Raw genomic sequence first — 24277 nt, forward strand, 5'->3', positions numbered from 1 at the left:
CCATCATCCGTGACCACACAGAGAAATGCAGAGTCAATATTGAATATAAAAACTTTAAGATCCTTTCAAAGGCGTCTTCTCCGCAGCAGCTAGCGGTCTTCGAATCGCTCTTTATAAAGACGATTGTTCCGAAACTGAACAACCAAACTGCCTCCACCCCTCTGTACCTGGCGTAAACAACAGAGATGCCTTCGTGTTTTTTAGTCACTCGTCTTCCTTCCTCTACTGCAAATGGTACTTGAGTTTAGTTGGTGTTCTTTTAATTTGTTTTATGTATTGTAATTGTATGTTTTTTAGATGAGTAATTATTTTAATTTTATTTCATTATTGTAATTTTCAGCTTGAAAATGGGGCTGGTCCCTGAAACGTTGCTTTGAATAAACGTTCATGTGAAACAGATGTCTCCATTTGAACCCTTACCACTATGTATCCCGTCTGAGGCTTTCCCTTCTGTTGATATATATATATATATATATATATATATATATATATATATATATATATATATATATATATATATATATATCCTCAGAAGACGGAGCTGCAGCTCTAGGTACATCTCATCAGAGGAACCATAGGGAAAGGCATCGTACTCAGGTACATTTATTTTGCAGACGTTTCACGACTCTCAGTCGCATCCTGAAGGCTATAATTAAAGATAAACACACGAACATTGAAACTACCCACTGCATAATTCATAAGAATTACGCAATATTTAAAAATTCAATGAACATCAGCATGTAGAACATTTAAAAATTTAAGAATATCTTAAAACATGAAAAAACATACTAAGCGCTAAAATTATGTACAACAAAGTTACATTAAAATTATTTTTAAAAATTAAAGAAAAAACATACAAAAATTATTGTATGTCTGTAAAAAAAATGATAAATAAATAAATAACACTAAAACAATAAGGCTATTCTGTACCTTATCCTCCCAAAGGACGGACAGTGACTGAGAGAATTTTTTAAAAACATAAGCAAGCACTCTAGGCGATGAACAACTGAACAGAGGAGGATTGCATATAAGGATGGAACTATCTTTTTTATCATAATGGATTCCAAGGTTGTTAGGTCGTTTTCATTTTGAATTTGGCCTTTAATAGTAAAATCCTTATCATTAATGTGTGTTTTACATGATTTAGAGTGGTTCCTGATATTTGACTGTTTGGGGTTTGTTAATCTGCTGCCTGAACAGTCAAGTATCAGGAACCACTCTAAATCATGTAAAACACATAATAATGATAAGGATGAACAGTCAAATATCAGGAACCACTCTAAATCATGTAAAACACATATTAATAATAAGGATTTTACTATTATAGGCTAAATACAAAATGAAAACGACCTAAAAACCTTGGAATCCATTATGATAAAAAAGATAGTTCCGTCCTTAAATATGCAATCCTATGTTCAGTTGTTCATCGCCTACTATGAGATTCAGGGCCTCTGTAACACGGTTTTTTCGCAATAACTTTTTATCTATGCATTTCATAAATATAACGCTTATTCAGAATACATATTATATCAACACATAAATTTTGAGTGTATTCTGCACTACGTAGGTTGAATAAATTTGGTACTTATAATGTAAAAGTGACTCAGAGAAAAGGTTTCGAACGCACTCGTTACGTAACTTATGACAGCATTTCTTCCCTCCTTCTCGATGGATGATTGGCTATACGTAACGAAGGCTAAACCTCTGGCAACAATGACATACAAATTTAAATACAAGCAAAGCAGTACACCTTTATGAACTCTGGAACCTCTCCACTGATAATTGTCATAATGAACAAACCAACAAAATATGTTAATAAATACAAAAACATTTCGATTATTAGTCTAACTCCCAAAATAAGTTTCCAAAGAAATTACAGTCTACTTTATTTGTCACAATCAGATTGACAAGATGTAGGGAATAGTTGGTAATTATCAAAAACCTAGTATACAAGCTTGATTTGATAACTGCTATACCCAATGTCAAGCAATTTTTATTTATTGGCTATCTACCTATTTACTGAAAAAAAATAGCCTGTACCGTATATTGGCTTTAAACCTTCACCAATAATTATCGTCAGAATGGTGACTTCATGAGGTTCCACCCACTTTCGCCTCGTTATAATTCAGGATAACACTGAAGGCTACCATGGGCATTGTTGGATTAGAAAATTTAACTTCTGGCTATAAAAACTAATTTGTTGAGTAGTTGTAAGAAGTGCTAAATGATCCTCAAGGATCCCAGCAGTTGGCCTAAACGTTTAATTCATGTATATTACTGCTATACTGTTGCGGCACTACTGCTACAGTAGTATTACTACGCTAGCACTGATACCCCACCCACATCTATGTATCGTTCCGCCATTCATAAAGTCTTTGGGTTTCAGAGTCGATGGAGTTTCTGTATGGTGGATGGGCGGGGCAACATTTAGTCAAAAGGTGTTTGTTTACCTTGCTTACGTAATGAATATTTTTCGACTCTTGGCTCGTAATCATTGGCCATGGCGTCGGCAAGATCATTTTTACTCTATCAAAATTAAAACTATCGGGTTTAGGTTATTGATAATGCTGACAAAATTTGTGTCTGGTTGTAAAATATACATATGTCAGCTTTCAGCTACATCCGATGCTTTGACAAGGAGCAAAGTCCAAAAAACCGTGTTACAGAGACCCTGAATCTCATAGTAGAATGCTTGTTTATGTTTTTTAAAAATTCTCTCAGTCACCGCCCGTCCTTTGCGAGGATAAGGTACAGAATAGCCTTACTTTTTTAGTGTTATTTGATTATTTTTCAATTTTTTTTACAGACATCATAATTTTTGTATGTTTTTTCTGTAATTTTTAAAATAATTTAATGTAACTTTACTGTACATAATTTTAGCGCTTAGTATGTTTTTTTTTCTGCTTTAAGATATTCTTAAATTTTTAAATGTTCTACATGCCGATGTTCATTGAATTTTTAAATATTGCGTAATTCTTATGAATTATGCAGTGCGTAGTTTTAAAGTTCGTGTGTTTATCTTTAATTACAGCCTTGAGGATACGACTATGAGTCGTGAAACGTCGGCAAAATAAATGTACCTGAGTACGATGCCTTTCCCTATGGTTTCCCTGATGATATATATATAATATATAGTTCTAATGGGTTATATAATTACTATCTAATTATATATATTTATATATTTCTGTAAATCTGGAAATTATACACACACAAGTCTCTTGATGGCTCACTGTACGTCGCCGTTTCCTAACCAGTCGGTACTTGGAATCCTCAGCCGTATGTTAGACCCTAAGTATGGTGAAGTGGATACAGAAACAATATTTGTAGCTTAATAATTGTAGTATATATATATATCTTATATTATATATTATATATATAGTATATATAATATATATTTATATATATATACATTATATATATCTATATATCCATATATATATATATATCTGCTTCAACGAGTGTACTATTTAAATAATCCTCTGAAATACCTATTTGATTAACCTCATGACCCCCGAAAAAGAGTCGCATTTTATTCGTCCAAAAGTGTCGCATCAAATATTGACTTACAGAAATGCCTACCTAACTATCCTTATGACAAAAAAAAATATTATTTAATTCTTATCAAATATTGACTTAGAATTTACTGAATGTATTCGTTTAATGTCTGCATCACAGGTATGACGGCCAAGGCTCTACTTTCGTGGTCAGCATTCGCGAGTCTCCTTCTGATACAGTTTGCCAGCGCAGGTATGTGGCAGTCAGTTACCGTAGTCCTTCTACACTACTGTTTAGAAACACCAAAAATTCAGTTATCGAACAGGTTTCACTTACTCGGGGAGTAAGCCTACAAACTACTTTGTTGTTGATGTTCTTTTTTGGGGGGTTAGGAAAGCCCTATAGAAAGCCTAAAAAGGGCTGAAAAAGGTCTTTGACGTTAGGTTAAAGATACAGGAATTTTAGGAAAGGATATTTATCATATATTTATTAGAATGAAAATGTGAAACATAAATTATATGCATGGTAAACAGTATAGAACAATCATTTCTAATAAAATATAGCCTCTTTTCGTTGGTGAAACAACGCCCCGAAGTAAGCTAGAGGTCGGATCACGCCTTGTTTGCGTAAACTCTCAAGGCTAAGAGTACTGTCAACAGCGTGATTTTTTAAAAACGACCTTTAAAAGTATTTAAACTAGATTCCGTAATCTATCTGGGTAGGTATTCAATCTGGACGTTTGACTGATTTAAAAATAATCGTAGCTTCAGTTTTTCCAAATTCTCCAGACATTATCCGTTTCCATCGGAACGTTGAGTACTTATGCATTTCGCTTTCCTGACAAAATCTACCGTTGCGTTTTACATTTTTCATCAGTTTGACATATTAGTTTTTAGTGAAGTTGAGCTAACACAGTCCGTCATTTTCTGATAATTTGTGTGGTTGTTTTTTTTTTTTTTTTTTTTTTTTTTTTTTTGCCTGATCATCATTAAACATCGGCACAGAAATGAGCAACCTGGTGGCCCTTAGCTTAGCCCAGGCCCGAAAGGGTTAACCACGGAGCTTTTTTTTTTTTTTTCCTTTTACCTTAACTAGGAGGACCACCTCAAATGGTCGAGAAGGAGACGCTGCTCTCTGCAACCGACTGTCTGAAGGAGCTGTTGCGAATGACGTCCAAGAGATGGTGCAGCGTCATCCTGATAACAGACGGAGACATCTCCCCACGAGCCGTCAAAAAGGTAAGAGAGTCGACGAGTGAAATGTAAAAAAGGGCTTTCATTCATCAAACGTACCAATAATTCACCTCTAATGCCCTCGTCATTAGCCTCTTGAACAAGAGTCGAATAAAACAGTTGCATTTGCCTTTTATAAGATAACTTACATGTCTTTCAGCCCACTAACTACCATGGAGATATATATTTGTATGTGTATGTATAAAATGTATAAGTGTAACATGCAGTAACACACACAAACACCACACACACACATATATATATATATATATATATATATATATATATATATACATGATATACAGTTCTGTTACAACAGAATTCCATCTAATAAAAGGAACCCATAAAAACGTCAAAATATAGGAAGTACTATTATTTCAGAGACTACTGTCTCTTTCTTCATTACCTTCCTGAAGAGAGAGAGCATTCTCTTCTGAAATATAGTACTTTCTTTCTATATTTAGCGTTTTTATGGGCTCCTTTTATCATATATATGTATATATATATATATATATATATATATATATATAATATATTATATATATATATATAATATATATATATGTGTGTGTGTAAAACAGGAAAACAGCAGTCGTTCGAGATATATTCTCAAGGAAGCAAGGGAGACGTCTTCAGGTAATTTAAAAAGTCTTCATTAAGCGACGTTTCGGGGTCCAGCCCCATCATCACGGCTGTAAAAAGGATTAATACACATAAATATAATAAGAAGACTCATCCTAATAACTAACATACATTTAAATTCATAGAAAACCTACTACAATGCTAAGAAAATTACCATTTCAATTGGAAGGAAGAAGACGAGTGACCAGAAGAAGAAGGAAAGGTTCCAAGTAAACATAGTTATGCCAGGTAAAGAGGGGTAGCGGTAGTTTGATTGTTTAATTTTGGAACTATTGTTTTTATGGAAAGCGATTCGGAGACAGCAAGCTCTTGAGGAGAAGAAGCCCGTGTAATGATTTTAAAGTGTTTGTATTTTATATTGAATTTGCATTTTTTTTTATGTTCTCGAATGTTCGAGAATTCTGGTGAAAACAACCGGACACCTGTTCTATAACTCACCCCCCTGTGGCAATCAATGCGGACTTTAAGAATCCTACGTGAGCCCCCGACATAATAATTATACTATTAAAAACGCTGAACAATTCAAATTAAGAATATTGTCTCAAGATTCGGATCTTTTTATGGTTAGCGTTGATGTAGAGTCTTTGTTCACGAATATCCCTGTGGAAGAAACAATTCAAATTATTTTAAACAAGATTTTTACTAATAATGATGTTCTGTTTCATGGTTTTAATTATGACAATTTTAAGAGGCTTCTAACTTTGGCAGTGCAGGACACCGCCTTTATTTTTAATGGGAAGTCCTATGTACAAAGTGATGGTATGGCTATGGGCAGTCCTTTAGGCCCAGTCTTTGTGAATATTTTTATGTGTGAACTGGAGGAGCGGTTGCTGGACAATTGCCCACTAGCTAATCATCCTCTCTTTTACTGTCGTTACGTTGATGATACGTTTATTCTTTTTCGAGACAGACAGGGCTGATTCCTTCTTACAATTTGCCAATTCAGCCCACCCTAATATCAAGTTTACAATTGATTATGAAAATGATAATAAGCTCTCTTTCTTAAATATAGAAGTGTCACGTAATACGGACGGTTTTAACACATCAATTTTTAGAAAAAATACTTTTACTGGACTAGGGACAAATTTTTACAGCTTTTGTAGTTTTAACTTTAAAGTCAACGCTTTATATACCCTCTTCCACAGGGCATATTCTCTCTCCTCTGGCTGGTCTGAATTTCACAATGAGATTACTGTTTTACAACAGTACTTCACCGATAACTGCTATCCAGCTAAAGTTTTCTTCAAATACCTAACCAAATTTTTATATAATAAATTAATAGAGAAAAATTACAGACCAACTGCTCCTAGAATGCCTTTCTTTGCTAGTGTCCCGTTTATCAGTCATACAACGTTTTATACCAAAGTTAAACGTTTAATACGTGAACATTGTCCGGCCATGAAAAGCCAAGTAATCGTAAGAAACCCATTAACTATTGGGTCTTTATTTAGATATAAAGAAAAGCTGAGCCCTCTTCTGACTTCCACTGCGGTCTATTTATTTTCGTGTCCCAAATGTAGTTTGGGAAATTATGTCGGGGCCTCACGTAGGCTTCTTAAAGTCCGCATTGATTGCCACAGGGGGGTGAGTTATAGAACAGGTGTCCGGTTGTCTTCACCACAATTCTCGAACATTCGAAAACATTAAAAAAAATGCAAATTCAATATAAAATACAAACACTTTAAAATCATTACACGGGCTTCTTCTCCTCAAGAGCTTGCTGTCTCCGAATCGCTTTCCATAAAAACAATAGTTCCAAAATTAAACAATCAAACTACCTCTTTACCTGGCATAACTATGTTTACTTGGAACCTTTCCTTCTTCTTCTGGTCACTCGTCTTCTTCCTTCCAATTGAAATGGTAATTTTCTTAGCATTGTAGTAGGTTTTCTATGAATTTTAAATGTATGTTAGTTATTAGGATGAGTCTTCTTATTATATTTATGTGTATTAATCCTTTTTACAGCCGTGATGATGGGGCTGGACCCCGAAACGTCGCTTAATGAAGACTTTTTAAATTACCTGAAGACGTCTCCCTTGCTTCCTTGAGAATATATATATATATATATATATATATATATATATATATATATATATATATATATATATGAAAATAACGCTATGTGCAACCTGCAGGTGATATACAAGATGCAGCCAGAGTTTGGCATACGGCTTTATGAAGTGAAGATGCAACACCAAATCTTGAATGAAACACAACAGCGACTTTCTGACATAGTTCAAGACGTAATTAAAGTAAGTTCTCTCTCTCTCTCTCTCTCTCTCTCTCTCTCTCTCTCTCTCTCTCTCTCTCATACATAAAAAATCTATTTTTGATCTTTCGTGATGGTCATGAATATAATAATATTGATAGTAATAATGATAATATGATATATTAACTACCAAGTACATAACTCCTTACGTCAATAAGGGCATTAAGAAGAACCGCATGTCTGTACGTGGGTATGCCTTTGTGTGTGTGTGTGTGTGTGTTAGTGTATATATAGACACACACACGAGCACAAACGACGTACACATACATGTAAACAATCAGCACCAGGTGTTTATCCACAATTTGACAGGTGTTATTATGTAAATGTGGCAATTATCAGTGTTCTTCCATCTATGGGGAGCCATTTCCTGTTAGAGAAAAAAGGCTTAATGTTCAATAAATTTAATAAACAAACAAACAAATAAAAAATTACTATATATATAATGAAATCTCCCCTATAAAGGACTGCCATCCACCGCAACTCAACTGAGGAACAACGGCCCTTCAAGAAACCGGCCGAATCCTGGCGCCCAAGGAGTTCCCCTTTCCTTAGGACCTAAAGTAGGCTTCAAGTAGACCATACTAATGAAAAGTATGAACAAAATCGAAATGCTGAGAAGTCCACAATCTCATTCAAATCAGCTCCGATACACAGGAGATCAAACGTTCTTTAATGCAGAGCCAATATTGGCTTCATGTAAGCTGAGGATAACAGTTTGCTAGCTATCGCAAAGGCCCTTGTATTATCATTTCAAAATACGAAAAACTTAAGAACTGAACGCTTATTTCTTCTATTAAAAAATACATTTTGAAGCAAAAGACAGAAATAATAATAATAATAATAATAATAATAATAATAATAATAATAATAATAATAATAATAATGATATTTTGTTCTAAAGGGTCCACAATAATACAGTGTTAAGAGTCCGTGTATAATTTTTAAAACTTTACAAAAAGCTTTCGAACCCTTACCTGGGTTCATCTTCAGTCCAAATGAACAAAAAGTTACAACAAGTGCTGAGGTGAATTTCAAAACAAGAGTCATTGAAGATCATTGACACCTGTCGTTAGCTCGTTCATGGATCAGGTGATGAAGAAAGAGGGCAGTTAACTCCAACCACGTGATTTCCTCTCCCCTATCAATCCTTCTAGCTGGAATTCTGCCGGATCTCCACAAAGGTTGTTGCAACGTTGCAGGAAGTCCATCCAAGGGCGTAGATTGGGCACCGTAAGCAGACTCCCCTGGGGCAGCGGTTACCTGGAGAGGGAGAGGCAAGGTGGAAGCAGCATCAGGAGAGGGAAAAACAGAGCCTGCCCTACAGTTAAAATCTTTTAAGAACATGCAAGTAATATAAAAATTAACAAAGGGTATTCGTTGACAAAAGACTTGTTTCCAATGAGAAGGTTATGGGCCGAGTTAGACCTATACCTGGGACAGTGAGCGTCCAGCGGTCCCTCAGTCGCCGTCTATTCTCCAGCCTGGTTGCTTCAGGCGCATCCATTGGAAAGAGCCAGTGAGAGTCTGACAGTCCCCTGACCGCCGTCTGTTCTCCAGCCAGTTTGGGTTCGGACGCCTCAGTTAGAAAGGGCCAGTGAACGTCCAGCAGTCCCCCGGCCACGATGCGTTCTCCAGCCTGTTTGGGCTCGGGCGCCTAGTTTGGTGTGGGCCAGTGGGCGTCCAGCGGTCACCCAGCCGCCGTCCGTCCACCAGCCAGTTTGGGCTCGGGTGCCTGGTTTGGTGTGGGCCAGTGGGCGTCAGGCGGTCCCTCGGCCGACGTCCGTCCTCCAGCAAGTTTGGGCTCGGGCGCCTGGTTTGGTGTGGGCCAGTGGGTGTCCGACGGTCCCCCGGCCGCCGTCCGTCCTCCAGACAGTTTGGGTTCGGGCACCTGGTTTAGTGTGGGCCAGTGGGCGTCCAGCGGTCCCCCGGCCGCGGTCCGTCCTCCAGCCAGTTTCGGCTTGGGCGCCTGGTTTGGAGTGGGCCAGTGGGCGTCCAGCGGTCCCTCGGCCGCCGTCCGTCCTCCAGCCAGTTTGGGCTCAGGCGCCTGGTTTGGTGTTGCCCAATGGGCGTCCGGAGGTCCCACGGCCGCTGTCCGTCCTACAGCCAGTTTGGGCTCGGGCCCCTGGTTTGGTGTGGGTCAGTGGGCGTCCACCGTCTCTTCTCCAGCCAGTTTGGGCTCGGGCGCCTGGTTTGGTGTGGGCTAGTGGGCGTCCGGAGTCGCCCCGGCTACCCTCCACCCTCCGCCCTCCCGGCAGTTTGGGCACGGGCGCCTGGATTGGTGTGAGACAGTGGGCGTCCGGCGGTCCCCCGGCCGCCGTCCGTCCTCCAGCCAGTTTGGGCTCGGGCGCCTGGTTTGGTGTGGGCCAGTGGGCGTCCGGCAGTCCCCCGTCCGCCTTCCGTCCTCCAGCCAGTTTGGGCTCGGCCGCCTGGTTTGGTGTGGTCAAGTGGGCGTCCGGCGGTCCCCCGGCCACCGTCCGTCTTTCAGCCAGTTTGGGCTTGGGTGCCTACTTTGGTGTGGGCCAGTGGGCGTCCAGCAGTCCCCCGGCCGCGGTCCGTCCTCCAGCCAGTTTCGGCTTGGGCGCCTGGTTTGGTGTGGGCCAGTGGGCGTCCAGCGGTCCCTCGGCCGCCGTCCGTCCTCCAGCCAGTTTGGGCTCGGGCGCCTGGTTTGGTGTGGCCCAATGGGCGTCCGGAGGTCCCACGGCCGCTGTCCGTCCTACAGCCAGTTTGGGCTCGGGCCCCTGGTTTGGTGTGGGTCAGTGGGCGTCCACCGTCTCTCCTCCAGCCAGTTTGGGCTCGGGCGCCTGGTTTGGTGTGGGCTAGTGGGCGTCCGGAGTCGCCCCGGCTGCCCTCCACCCTCCCCGCCCCTCGTCCCGTCAGTTTGGGACACGGGCGCCTGGATTGGTGTGAGCAAGTGGGCGTCTGGCGGTTCCCCCACCCCCGGCCGCCGTCCGTCCTCCCAGCCAGTTTGGGTTTTGGGCTCGGGCGCCTGGTTTGGGTGCCATGGATCCAGTGGACCTCCGGCGGTCCCCCGCCCCCCCCGTCCGCCGTCCGTCCTCCAGCCATTGTTTTGGGCTCGGCTGCCTGGTTTGGTTGTGGTCAAGTGGGCGTGCCGGCGGTCCCGCCCCGTCCCCGTCCGTCTTTCAGCCAGTTTGGGCTTGGGTGCCTACTTTGGTGTGGGCCATTGGGCGTCCGGCGGTCCCCCAGCCGCCGTCTGTCCTCCAGCCAGTTTCGGCTCGAGCGCCTGGTTTGGTGTGGGCCACGTGGGCATTTTTTTTTTTCCGGCCTGCGGTTCCTCACGGCCAGCCGTCCGTCCTCCAGCCAGTTTTGGGCTAGGCCGGGCGCCCTGGTTGGTGTGGGAGCAGTGGGCTTCCGGGTCCCCCGGGGGTCCCCGGCCGACCGTCCGTCCTCCATACCAGTTTTGGCTCGGGCGCCTGGTTTGGTGTGGGCAAGTGGGCGTCCAACAGTCCCCCGGCCACCGTCCGTCCTCCAGCCAGTTTGGGCTCAGGTGCCTAATTTGTGTGGGCCATTGGGCGTCCGGCGGTCCCCCGGCCGCCGTCCGTCCTCCAGCTAATTTGGGCTCGGGCGCCTGGTTTGGTGTGGGCCAGTGTGTGTCCGGCGGTCCCCCGGCCGCGGTCCGTCCTCCAGCCAGTTTGGGCTCGGGCGTCTAGTTTGGTGTGGGCCAGTTGGCGTCCGGCGGTCCCCCGGCCGCCCTCCATCGTCCAGCCAGTTTGGGCTTGGGCGTCTGGTTTGGTGTGGGCCAGTGGGCGTCCGGCGGTCCCCCGCCGCCCAGTACCTCCAGCCAGTTTGGGCTGGGCGCCGGATGGTGGGCCAGTGGGCGTCCGGCGGTCCCCATCCTCCAGCCAGTTTGGGCTCGGTCGCCTGGATTGGTGCCCTGGGCCATCGCGGCGGTCCCCCAGCCGCGGTCCGTCCTCCAGCCAGTTTGGGCTCGGGCGCCTGGTTTGGTGTGGGCCAGTGGGCGTCCAGCGGTCCCCCAGCCGCGGTCCGTCCTCCAGCCAGTTTGGGCTCGGGCGTCTGGTTTGGTGTGGGCCAGTGGGCGTCCTGCGGTCCCCAGGCCGCGGTATGTCCTCCAGCCAGTTTGGGCTCGGGCGCCTGGTTTGGTATGGGCAAATGGGCGTCCGGCAGTCCCCCGGCCACCGTCCGTCCTCCAGCCAGTTTGGGCTCGGGTGCCTAATTTGGAGTGGGCCAGTGGGCGTCCGGCGGTCCCCCGGCCGCCGTCCGTCCTACAGCCAGTTTGGGCTCGGGTGCCTGGTTTGGTGTGGGCCAGTGGGCGTCCGGCGTCCCCTGGCTGCCGTCCGTCCTACAACCAGTTTGGGCTCGGGCGCCTAGTTTGGTGTGGGCCAGTGGCCGTTCGGCAGTCATCAGTCCGCCGTCCGTCCTCCAGCCAGTTTGGGCTCGGGCGCCTGATTTTGGTGTGGGTCAGTGGGCGTCCAGCGTTGCCCGGCCGCCGTCTGTCCTCCAGCCAGTTTGGGCTCGGGCGCCTGGTTTGGTTGGGGCCAGTGGGTGTCCGTCAGTCCCCTGGCCGCCGTCCGTCCTCCAGCCAGTTTGGGCTCGGGCGCCTGGTTTGGTGTGGGCCAGTGGGCGTCCAGGAGTCCCCCGGCCGCCGTCCGTCCTCCAGTCCAGTTTGGGCTTCGGGCGCCTGGTTTGGTGGGGGTAGGGTGTGGGCGTCCGGCGGTTTTGTCCCCGGCCCGGCCGTGGTCCGTCCTCCAGGCCAGTTTTTTGGGCCTCGGGCGCCTTTTGGTTTGGGTGGGTGGGCCAGTGGGGGCCGTCCCGGAGGGGCGGATCCCCAACCGGCCTAAGCGGTCCGTCCCCCTCCAAGCCAGTTTGGGTTTGTGGGGCTTGGGGCGTTCTGTCTGGTTTGGTGTGGGCCAGTGGGCGTCCTGCGGTACCCAGGCCGCGGTACGTCCTCCAGCCAGTTTGGGCTCGGGCGCCTGGTTTGGTATGGGCAAATGGGCGTCCGGCAGTCCCCCGGCCACCGTCCGTCCTCCAGCCAGTTTGGGCTCGGGTGCCTAATTTGGTGTGGGCCAGTGGGCGTCCGGCGGTCCCCCGGCCGCCGTCCGTCCTACAGCCAGTTTGGGCTCGGGCGCCTGGTTTGGTGTGGGCCAGTGGGCGTCCGGCGGTCCCCTGGCTGCCGTCCGTCCTACAACCAGTTTGGGCTCGGGCGCCTACTTTGGTGGTGTGGGCCAGTGGTCCGGTTCGGCAGTCATCAGTCCGCCGTCCGTCCTCCAGCCAGTTTTGGGCTCGGGCGCCTGATTTTAGTGTGGGTCAGTGGGCGATCCATCGTTGCCCCGGCCGCCATGCCGTCCCTGTCCTCCAGCCAGTTTGGGCTCGGGCGCCTGGTTTGGTTGGGGCCAGTGGGTGTCCGTCAGTCCCCTGGCCGCTGTCCGTCCTCCAGCCAGTTTGGGATCGGGCGCCTGGTTTGTTGTGGGCCAGTGGGCGTCCAGCAGTCCCCCGGCCGCCGTCCGTCCTCCAGCCAGTTTGGGCTCGGGCGCCTAGTTTGGTGTGGGCCAGTGGGCGTCCGGCGGTCCCCCAGCCACCGTCCGTCCTCCAGCCAGTTTGGGCTCGGGCGCCTGGTTTGGTGTGGGCCAGTGGGCGTCCGGCGGTCCCCCGGCCGCCGTCCGACCTCCAGCCAGTTTGGGCTCGGGCACCTGGTTTGGTGAGGGCCAGTGGGCGTTCGGCGGTCCCCCGGCCGCCGTCCGTCCTCCAGCCAGTTTGGGCTCAGGCGCCTTGTTTGGTGTGGGCCAGTGGGCGTCCGGCGGTCCCCCGGCCGCCGTACGTCCTCCAGCCAGGTTTGGCTCGGGCACCTGGTTTGATGTGGGCCAGTGGGGTTCCGGCAGTCCCCCGGCCGCCGTCCGTCCTCCAGCCAGTTTGGGCTCGGGCGCCTGGTTTGGTGTGGGCCAGTGGGCGTCCAGCGGTCCCCCGGCCGTCGTCCGTCCTACAGCCAGTTTGGGCTCGGACGCTGGTTGGCAGTTTGGGCTCGGGTGCCTAGTTTGGTGTGGGAAAGTGGGCGTCCGGCGGTCCCCCGTCCGCCGTCCGTCCTCCAGCTAATTTGGGCTCGGGCGCCTGGTTTGGTGTGGGAAAGTGGGCATCCGGCGGTCCCCCGGCCGCCGTCCGTCCTCCAGCCAGTTTGGGCTCGGGTGCCTGGTTTGGTGTGGGCCAGTGGGCGTCCGGCGGTCCCCCGGCCGCCGTCCGTCCTCCAGCCAGTTTGGGCTCGGGCGCCTGGTTTGGGTGTGGGGCCAGTGGGCGTCCGGGGGCTGGTCCCCGGCCGCTGGTCCATCCTCCAGCCAGTTTGGGCTCGGGCGCCTGGTTTGGTGTGGGAAAGTGGGCATCCGGCGGTCCCACGGCCGCCGTCCGTCCTCCAGCCAATTTGGGCTCGGGCGCCTGGTTTGGTGTGGGCCAGTGGGCGTCCGGCGGTCCCCCGGCCCCGGCTGTCCATTCCCCGCTCCAGCCAGGTTTGGGTGGGCTCGGGCGCTGGTTTACCAGTTTGGGCCTCGGGCGCCTAGTTTTGGTTTGGGCTTTGGGGCCAGTGGGTCGGATCCGGCTGTCCCCCAGCCCGCCGTCCGCGTCCTCCTCAGCCAGTTTGGTTTGGGCTCGGGCGCCTGGTTTGGTGTGGGCCAGTGGGCGTCCGGCGGTCCCCCGGCCGCCGTCCGTCCTCCAGCCAGTTTGGGCTCGGGCGCCTGGTTTGGTGTGGGCCAGTGGGCATCCGGCGGTCCCCCGCCCGCCGTCCGTCCTCCAGCCAGTTTGGGTTCGGGCGCCTGGTTTGGTATGGGCCAGTGGGCATCTGGCAGTCCCCCGGCCGCCATCCGTCCTCCAGCCAGTTTGTGCTCGGGCGCCTGGTTTGGTGTGGGCCAGTGGGCGTCCGGCGGTCCCCCGGCCGCCGTCCGTCCTCCAGCCAGTTTGGGCTCGGGCGCTGGTTGCCAGTTTGGGCTCGGGCGCCTAGTTTGGTGTGGGCCAGTGGGCGTCCGGCGGTCCCCCGGCCGCCGTCTGTCCTCCAGCCAGTTTGGGCTCGGGCGCCTGGTTTGGTGTGGGCCAGTGGGCATCCGGCGGTCCCCCGGCCGCCGTCCGTCCTCCAGCCAGTTTGGGTTCGGGCGCCTGGTTTGGTATGGGCCAGTGGGCATCTGGCGGTCCCCGGCCGCCGTCCGTCCTCCAGCCAGTTTGGGCTCGGGCGCCTGGTTGGTGTGGGCCAGTGGGCGTCCGGCGGTCCCCCGGCCGCCGTCCGTCCTCCAGCCAGTTTGGGCTCGGTCGCCTGGTTTGGTGTGGGCCAGTGGGCGTCGGGCGGTCCCCCAGCCGCCATCCGTCCTCCAGCCAATTTTGGCTCGGGTGCCTGGTTTTGTGTGGGCCAGTGGGCATCCGGCGGTTCCCCCCCGGCCGCCGTCCGTCCTCCGCCAGTTTTTGGGCTCGGCGCCCTGGTTTTGGTAGGGCCAGTGGGCATCCCTGCGGCCCCCTCCCCCGGCCGCCGTCCTTCCAGCCGTTTGGGGTCCGGGCGCCTGGTTTGGGTGGTGGGCCAGTGGGCGTCCGGGCGGTTCCCCCCGGCCGCCGGCCGTCCTTCCGCCAGTTGGGCTCGGCGCCCTGTTTGGTGTGGGGCCCATTGGCCGTCCGGGGCGTTCCCCAGGCCGCCTCCGTCCTCCCAGGCCAATTTTGGGCTCGGGTGGCCTGGTTTGGTGTGGGCCAGTGGGCAATCCTGGCCGGTTCCCCCCTCCGGCCAGCCGTCCCGTGGGCCTCCGGCAGCCCAGTTTGGTGTTGATCCTTTTCCTGGTTTGGTTTGGTGTGGGCCAGTGGGCCGTCCGGCGGGGTCCCCCTGCCACCGTTTCCCGGGTCCTCCATCCGGGTGGTTGGGCCTCCCGGGCCGCCTGGGTTTGGTTTTGGTGGGCCAGTTGGGCATCCGGTCCCCCGGGTCCCCCCGGCCGCCGTACCCGTTTCCCCAGCCAGTTTTGGGCCTCCGGGCCACCTTTTGGGGTTTTGGGTGGTTGGGCCAGGTGGGCGTCCGGCGGGTCCCCCCCGGCCGCCGTCCGGTCCTCCACCATTTTGGGCTCGGGCGCCTGGTTTTTGTGTGGCCATTGGGCGGTCCCGGGCGGTCCCCCTCCCCCCGCCGTCCGTCCTCCAGCCCGTTTGGGTTGGGGCTCCGTGGTCGCCCCGGTTTGTGGTGGTCCGTTTGGGCGGTCCCTGGTTTGGTTCCTGGGTGGCGGTCCCCCGGCCGCGCCGTCCTCCAGCCCAGTTTTGGCTAGGGCGCCTGGTTTTGTGTGGGCCAGTGGCCGTCCAGCGGTCCCCCGGCCGCCGTCCGTCCTCCAGCCAGTTTGGGCTCGGGCGCCTGGTTTGGTGTGGGCCAGTGGGCGTCCGGCGGTCCCCCGGCCGCCGTCCGTCCTCCAGCCAGTTTTGGCTCGGGCGCCTGGTTTGGTGTGGGCCAGTGGGCGTCCGGCGGTCCCCCGGCCGCCGTCCGTCCTCCAGCCAGTTTGGGCTCGGGCGCCTGGTTTGGTGTGGGCCAGTGGCGTCCGCGTCCCCCGAGCCGCCGTCCGTCCTCCAGCCAGTTTGGGCTTGGGCGCCTGGTTTGGTGTGGGCCAGTGGGCATCCGGCGGTCCCCCGGCCGCTGTCTGTCCTCCAGCCAGTTTGGGCTCGGGCGCCTGATTTGGTGTGAGCCAGTGGGCATCCGGCGGTCCCCCGGTCGCCGTCCGTCCTCCAGCCAGTTTAGGCTCGGGCGCCTGGTTTGGTGTGGGCCAGTGGGCGTCCGGCGGTCCCCCGGCCGCCGTCCGTCCTCCAGCCAGTTTGGGCTCGGTCGCCTGGTTTGGTGTGGGCCAGTGGGCGTCTGGCGGTCCCCCGGCCGCCGTCTGTCCTCCAGCCAGTTTGGGCTCGGGCGCCTGGTTTGGTGTGGGCAGTGGGCATCGGGCGGTCCCCCGGCCGCCGTCCGTCCTCCAGCCAGTTTGTGCTCGGGTTCCTGGTTTTGTGTGGGCCAGTGGGCGTCCGGCGGTCCCCCAGCCTCCGCAGTTCAGTCCTCGCCCAGTTTGGGATCGGGCGCTGGATTTGTTGGCAGTTTGGGCTCGGTCGCCAGTTTTGTTTCGGTGTGGGCCAGTGGGCGTCCGGCGTCCCCCACGGCCGCGTCCGTCCATCCAGGCCAGTTTGGGCTCGGGAGCGCCTGGTTTCCTTGGTGTGGCCACCCAGTGGGCATCCGGCGGTCCCCCGGCCGCCGTCCACCGTCTCCAGCCAGTTTCCCTGGCTCGGGAGCCTGGTTTTGTGTGGGCAGTGGGCGTGCGGTCCGATCCCCCGGCCGCCGTCCGTTCCTTTCAGCCAGTTTGGGACTCAGTTTCGCTGTTTGGTGGGGCCAGTGGGCATCGGCGGTGCCCCCGGCCACCGTCCGTCCTCCAGCAGTTTTGGGCTCGGGCGCTCTGGTTTTTGTGGGGGCGGGCCAGTGGGCTGTCCGGCGGTCCCCCGGGCCCGTCCGTCCGTCACCTCCAGCCAGTTTGGGTTCGGGGTTCGGGCTGTTGGTGGTGAGCCAGTGGGCGTCCGCGGTCGGCGCCGTCCCCCGCCGTCAGTCCTCCAGCCAGTTTGGGCTCGGGCGCCTGTTTGGTGTGGGCAAGTGGGATCCCGGCGGGTCCCCCGGCCGCCGTCCGTCCTCCAGCCAGTTTGGGTTCGCGTCGCTGGTTTGGTATGGGGCCAGTGGGATCTGGCGGTCGCCCGGCCGCCGTACCGTCCTCCCAGCCAGTTTGGGCTCGGGCGCCCTGTTTGGTGTGGGCCAAGTGTCCGCATCCGACGGTCCCCGGCCACAGTCTGTCCTTCAGCCAGTGGGCTCGGGCGTGGTTGCAGTTTTGCGGCTCGGGCGCCTTAGTTTGTGTGGGCAGTGGGCATCCGGCAGTCCACAGGCCGCCGTCTGTCCCCAGCCAGTTTCGCCCGGGCGCCTGGTTTGGTTTGGCCAGTGGGCGTCCGGAGTCCCCCGGCACCGTCCGTTTCCTCAAGCCACAGTTTTGGATCGGGCGCCCTGGTTTTGTGTGGGCGTGGGCGTGCGGGTGATCCCCCGGCGCCGTCGTCCTCCAGCCAGTTTGGCTCGGGCGCCTGGTTGTGTGGGCCAGTGGGCGTGCGGTGATCCCCCAGCCGCCGTCCGTCCCTTCAAGCAGTTTGGCGCTCAGTCGCTGGTTTGGTGGGCCAGTGGCATACGGCGGTCCCCCGGCATCCGCCCGTCCTCCAGCCAGTTGGGCTCGGGCGCCTGGTTGGTTGAGGCCAGTGGGCGTTCCGGGCGGTTCCCGGCGCCGGTCCGTTCCTCCAGCCAGTTTGGGTTCGGCGCCTGGTTGGCTGTGAGCATGTGGGCGTCCGGCGGTCCCACGGCCGCAGTCCGTCTCCTCCAGCCAGTTTGGGATCGGGAGCCTGGTTTGGTTTGTGGGCAATGGGAATCCGGCGGTACCCGGCCGCCGTCCGTCCTCAGCCGTTGGGTTCGGGCGCCTGGTTTGTATGGGCCAGTGGGCATCGGCGGTCCCGGCAGCCGTTCCGTCCTCCAGCCAGTTTGGGCTCGGGGCCCGTTTGGTGTGGGCCAGTGCGCATCCGACGGTCCCCCGCCACCGTCTGTCCTCCAGCACAGTTTGGGCTCGGGCGATCTGGTTGCCAGTTGGGCATGTTTGTTTTTATTTTGGGCGCCTAGTTTGGTTTGTGGGCCAGGGGCATACGGCAGTCCCCCGGCGCGTCTGTCCTCCAGACAGTTTGGGGCCCGGGCGCCTGGTTTGGTTTGGGCAGTTGGGGGCGTCGGGTCCCCCGGCACCGTCCGGTCCTACAAAAAACCAGTTTGGGCTCGGGGCCTAGTTTGGTGTGGGCCAGTGGGCATCGGCGGTTCCACCCGGCGGCCGTCCGCCTCCAGCCAGTTTTGGCTCGGGCGCCTGTCCTGGTTTTGTGTGGGCAGTGGGCGTCCGGCGGTCCCCTGGCCGCGTCTTCCGGTCCTCCAGGCAGTTGGGCTCGGTCGCCCATGGTTTTGTGTGGGCCAGTGTTGCGTTCGGCGGTCCCCCGGCCGCCGCCGTCCGTCCTCCGCCAGTTTTGGCTTGGTCCAGCCTGTTTGGTGTGGGCCAGTGGGCTTCCGGCGTCCCCCGCCGCCGTCCGTCCTCCAGCCATTTGGGCTCGTCGCATGGTTTGGGTGATGCCAGTGGGCGTCCGGCGTCCCCCGGCCGCCGTCCAGGCCTCCATCCAGTTTGGGTTTCGGCGGGGCGCCTTTTTGGTTTGGTGCCTAGATCCAGTGGGCGTCCGGCTGGTTCCCCCGCCGGCCGCCGTCCGTCCTCCAGCCAGTTTGGGCTCGGGTCGCCTGGTTTGGGTGGGTAAGGGCGTGGGCATCCGGGCGGTCCCCTCCCCGGTCCGCCGTCCGTCCTCCGCTAGCCTGTTTGTTTTGTTCGGGCGCCTGGTTTGGTATGGGCCAGTGGGCAATCTGGCAGGTCCCCGGCCGGCCGTCCGCCCTCCAGGCCAGTTTGGCCGGGCGCCCTGTTTGTGTGTGGCCAGTGGGCATCCGGCGGTCCCCGGGCCAACGTATGTCCCATTCCAGCCAGTTTTAGGCCGGGCGCTGGTTGCCAGGGGTTTGGCGGTCCGGGCGCCTAGTTTGGTGTGGGCCAGTGGGCAATCCGGCGGTCCCCCGGCCGCCGTCCGTCCTCCAGCCTGGTGGCCAGTTTGGGCCTCCGGGCGCCTGATTGGGTGGCCAGTTTGGGCGTTGGCGGTACCCCGGCGCTATCGGTCCTCCAGCCAGTTTGGGCTTTCCGGGCGCCCTGATTTGGTTTTGTGGCCAGTGGGCCATCCGGCGGTCCCCAGCCGCCGTCAGTTTCCTCAGGCCAGTTTGAGCTCGGGCCGCCTGGGATTTTGTGTGGGCCAGTGGGCCAATCGGCTCGGTCCCCCAAGGCCGCCGTTGGCTCCGTCCTCCAGCCAGTTGGGCCTCGGGCGCCTGCCTGATTTAGTTTGGGCCAGTGGGCCGTCCGGTCTGGTCCCCGGCCGCCGTCCGTCCTCCAGCCAGTTTGGGCTCGGGTGAGCCTGATTTGTGTGGGCCACTGTGGGCGTCGGCGGTCCCCCGGCCGCCGTCCGGCCGCTCAGCCAGTTTGGGCCGGGCGTGATTTGGGTGTGGGACCAGTGGGCGTTCCGGCCGGTCTCCCGGCCGTCCGTTCCGTCCTCCAAGCCCCACGGTTTGGGCCCTCGGGCGCCTGATTTGGTGTGGGCCAGTTGGGCGTCGGCGGTTCCCCCAAGCCGCCGTCCGTTCCTCCAGCCAGTTTGGGCCTTCGGGCGCCTGATGTGTGTGGGCCAGGGTGTTCGTCCGGCGGTCCCCCGGGCCGCCGTCCGTCCTCCAGCCAGGTTTGGCGCTGGGCGCCTGGGTTTGGGTGGGCCCAGTGGGCGTCGGCGGCCACGCCGCCGTCCGTCCTCCCAGGCCAGGTTGGGACCCCCTCGGGCCGCCTGGTTTTGGTGTGGGCCAGTGGGCGGTCCGGCGGTTCCCCCGGCCGCCGTTACCGTCCTCCAGCCAGTTTGGGCTCGGGCGCCTGATTTGGTGTGGGCCAGTGGGCGTCCGGGCGGTCCCCGGCCAGCCGTTTTCGTCCTCCAAGCCAGTTTGGGATAGGGCCGCATGATTTGGGTGTGGGCCACGTGGGCCGGTCCGGCGGTCCCCCAGCCCCGCCGTCCGTCCTCACAGCCAGTTTGGGGCCTCGGGCCGCCTGTTTGGTGTTTGTGGTCCAGTGGGAATCCAGGCCCGGTTCCCCCGGTGCCGTCCGTCCTCCAGACGTTTGGGCTCGGGCGCCTGGTTTGGTGTGGGCAGTGGGCCATCGGACGGTTTCCCCGGCTGCCGTCGTCTCCAGCCAGTTTGGGCCTCGGGCGCCTGATTTGGTGGGTGTGGGCCAATTGGGCCGGTCCGGAGGTCCCCCGGGCCTGCCGTCCGTCCTCCAGCCAGTTTGGGCTCGGGCGCCTGGTTTGGTGTGGCAGGGTGGGGGTCCGGCCGGTCCCGGCCCGCCGTCCGTTCCTCCATCAGTTTGGGGCTCGGGCGCTGGGTTTGGTGTGGGCCAGGTGGGCGATCCGGCGGTTCCCCCGGCCTGCCGTCCCCAGTCCCTCCAGCCACGTTTGGGCTCGGGCTCTGATTTGGGTGGGGCCAGTGGGCCGGGTCCGCGGTCCCGGCCGCCGTCCGTGTTTTCCACCAGTTTGGGCTGTGGGCGCCTGATTTGGCGTGGGGCCAGGTGGGCGTCGGCGGTCCCCAGCCCGCCGTCCGTCCTCCAGCAGTTTGGGCTCCAGGCCGCCTGATTTGGTGTGGCCGCCAGTGGGCCTGTCGGCGTCCCCCGGCCGCCGTACGGTCCTCAGCCAGTTTGGGCTCGGGCGCCTGATTTGGTGGTGGGCAGTGGGGTTCCGGCGGTACCCTGGCCGCCATCCGGGTCCTCCAGCCAGTTTGCCGGGCTTCCCCCGGGCGCCCGCTGATTTAGTGTGGGCCAGTGGGCCGTCCGGCGGTCCCCCGCCCGCCGTCCGGCCTCCAGCCCAGTTTTGGGCTCTGGGCGCCTGATTTGGTTGGGTGGGCCAGTTGGGCGTTCGGCGTGTCACCCGGGCGCCCGTCCGGCCTCAGGCCAGTTGGGGCCCCCCCACGGGCCGCCTGATTGGTGTGGGCCAGTGGGCCAGGTCCGGCCGTCTCCGGCCGCCGTCAGTTCCTGCCAGCCAGTTTGGGCGCGGGCGCCCTGCAGGCCGCCGGTCGGTTCCTCCAGGCCAGTTTGGGCTCGGGCCGCCTGATTTGGTTGGTGGGCCAGTGGGCCGGTTCCGGCGGTCCCCCGGCCGCCGGCCGTCCTCCAGCCAGTTGGGCCTCCGGAGCCTGATTTGGTTTGGGTTGGGCCAGTGGGGTTCCGGGCAGTCCCCCGCCGGTCCCCGGTTTCATCCAAGGCCAGTTTGGGCTCGGGCGCCTGATTTGGTGGGGCCACGTGGGCGTCCGGCAGGTCCCCCGGCCGCCGTTCCGTCCTCCAGCCAGTTGGGCCTCGGGCGCCTGGTTTGGTGTGGGGCCCCCCCCCCCCCAGTGGGCCGTCCGGCGGTTCCCCCGGCCGCCCGTTCCAATCCTCCAGCCAGTTGGGCCTGGGCGCTGTTTGGTGTGGGGCCAGTTTGGGCGTCCGGGGGCGGTCCCCCGGCCGCCATCCGGGGTCCTCCAGCCAGTTTGGGCTCGGGCGCGTGGTTGGTGTGGCCAAGGTGGGCCGTTCCGGCGGGTCCCCGGAGCGTTTTCCGGTCCTCCAGCCCAGTTTGGCCTCGGGCGGCCTGGTTTGTGTGTGGCCAGTGCGTCCGGCGGTCCCACCGGCCGGCCGTCGTCCTCCAGCCAGTTTGGGCTCGGGCCGCCCTGGTTTGTTGTGAGTTGGCCATGTGGGGGTCCGGCGGTCCCCCCGGCCGCGTCCGTCCTCCAGCCAGTTTGGGCGGGGCGCCTGATTTGGTGTGGGCCAGTGGGCGGTCCGGCGGTTCTCCCGGCCGCCGTCCGTCCTCCAGACAGTTTGGGCCTGGGCGCCGGGTTGGTGTGGGCAAGTGGGCGTCCGGCGGTCCCCCGGCCGCCGTCCGTCCTCCAGCCAGTTTGGGCTCGGGCGCCTGATTTGTGTGGGCCAGTGGGCGTCGGCGTCCCCCGGCCGCCGTCCGTCCTCAAGCCAGTTTGGGCTCGGGCGCGATTTGGTGTGGTCCGTGGGCGTCCGCGCGGCCCCCGCAGCCGCCGTCCGTCCTCCAGCCAGTTTGGTCGGGGTGGGCCTGGTTTGGTGTGGGCCAGTGGGAATTTCCGGCGGTCCCACGGTTGCCGTCCGTCCTCCAGCCAGTTTGGGCTCGGGCGACTGATTGGGTGTGGGCCCAATGGGCCTCAGGCGGTCCCCCGGCCGCGTCCGTTCCTCCAGCCCGTTTGGGCTCGGGCGCCTGGTTTTGGGGGGCCAGTGGGCATCCGGCGGGTCCCCCGGCTGCCGTCCGTCCTCAGCCAGTTTGGGCTCGGGAGCCTGATTTGGTGTGGGCCAATGGGCGTCCGGCGGTTCCCCCCGGCCGCCGTCCGTCCTTTTCAGCCAGTTTTTGTTCGGGCGGGCCCTGGTTTGGTATGGGCCAGTGAACGTCCAGGCGGTGGTCGCCCAGCTGCCGTCCGTTCTCTCCAGCCAGGTTTGGGCGCCTTCTCTTGGAAAAGGGCCAATGAGAGTTGGCTAAGTTCAGGTGCCTCCCGTCTGGGTGCCTCCTCTGCCAATTCTTTCTTTCTGCCTTACTTTTTCTTCCTTTTCCGTCCTCCAGCCCAGTTTTGGGCTCGGGTCCTGGTTTGGTGGTGGGCCAGTGGGCATCCGGCGGTCCCCCGGTTGCCGTCGTGCCTCCAGCCAGTTTGGGCTCGGGCGCCTGATTTGGTGTGGGCCAGGGGTGGGCGTCCGGCAGTCCCCCCCCGGCAGCCGTCCGTCCTCCAGCCAGTTTGGGGCCTCGGGCGCCCTGATTTGGTGTGGGCCAGTGGGACGTCCGGCAGTCCCCCGGCCGCCGGTCCCGTCCGTCCTCCAGCCCAGTTGGGCTGGGCGCCTGGTTTGGTGTGGGCCAGTGGGCGTCCGGCGGTCCCCCGGCCGCCGTCCATCCTCCAGCCAGTTTGGGCTCGGGCGCCTGGTTTGGGTGGGTTGGGGCCAGTTGGCGTCCGGGCGGTCCCCCGGCCGCCGTCCGTCCTCCAGCCAGTTTGGGCTCGGGCGCCTGGTTTGGTGTGGGCCAGTGGGCGTCCGGCGGTCCCCCGGCCGCCGTCCGTCCTCCAGCCAGTTTGGGCTCGGGCTCCTGGTTTGGTGTGGGCCAGTGGGCGTCCGGCGGTCCCCCGGCCGCCGTCCGTCCTCCAGCCAGTTTGGGCTCGGGCGCCTGGTTTGGTGTGGGCCAGTGGGCGTCCGGCGGTCCCCCGGCCGCCGTCCGTCCTCCAGCCAGTTTGGGCTCGGGCGCCTGGTTTGGTGTGGGCCAGTGGGCGTCCGGCGGTCCCCCGGCCGCCGTCCGTCCTCCAGCCAGTTTGGGCTCGGGCGCCTGGTTTGGTGTGGGCCAGTGGGCGTCCGGCGGTCCCCCGGCCGCCGTCCGTCCTCCAGCCAGTTTGGGCTCGGGCGCCTGGTTTGGTGTGGGCCAGTGGGCGTCCGGCGGTCCCCCGGCCGCCGTCCGTCCTCCAGCCAGTTTGGGCTCGGGCGCCTGATTTGGTGTGGGCCAGTGGGTGCGTCCGGCGGTCCCCCACCAGCCGCCGGTCCGTCCTCCAGCCAGTTTGGGCTCGGGTGCCTGGTTTGGTGTTGGGCCAGTGGGCATTCCGGCGGATCCCCCACCGGTTGCCTCCGTCCGTCCTTCCCTAGCCAGTTTGGGCTCGGGCGCCTGATTTGGATTTGGTTGTGGGCCAATGGGGCCTCCCGGCGGTACCCCCGGCCGCCGTTCCGTCCTCCAGCCAGTTTTGGGCCTCGGGCGCCTGGTTTTGGGGTGGGTGGGCCAGTGGGCATCCGGCCCCCCCCCCCCCCCCGGTCCCCCGGCTGCCGTCCGTCCTCCAGCCAGTTTGGGCTCGGGCGCCTGATTTGGTGTGGGCCAGTGGGCGTCCGGCGGTCCCCCGGCCGCCGTCCGTCCTTCAGCCAGTTTTTGTTCGGGCGCCTGGTTTGGTGTGGGCCAGTGAACGTCCGGCGGTCGCCCAGCTGCCGTCCGTTCTCTAGCCAGGTTTGGGCGCTTCTCTTGGAAA

General features: G+C 57.2%; 2 long non-coding RNA genes across 2 annotated transcripts in view; one reads left to right on the top strand and one right to left on the bottom strand.

Annotated features, from left to right (window-relative positions):
• LOC135213815 (uncharacterized) overlaps window positions 1-24277 on the bottom strand; it is a 196001-nt gene that overhangs the window by 156425 nt on the left and 15299 nt on the right. The window lies entirely within an intron of this gene.
• Window positions 3673-24277, top strand: part of LOC135213814 (uncharacterized) — a 79233-nt gene continuing 58628 nt past the window's right edge. Inside the window, exons 1-3 of the long non-coding RNA XR_010314212.1 lie at window positions 3673-3747; window positions 4591-4733; window positions 7505-7621. This is a non-coding gene — a long non-coding RNA (uncharacterized LOC135213814). The remainder of the gene's footprint in view (window positions 3748-4590; window positions 4734-7504; window positions 7622-24277) is intronic.

The sequence above is a fragment of the Macrobrachium nipponense genome, chromosome 43, assembly GCF_015104395.2.
Source record: "Macrobrachium nipponense isolate FS-2020 chromosome 43, ASM1510439v2, whole genome shotgun sequence".
Classification (NCBI taxonomy): domain Eukaryota; kingdom Metazoa; phylum Arthropoda; class Malacostraca; order Decapoda; family Palaemonidae; genus Macrobrachium; species Macrobrachium nipponense.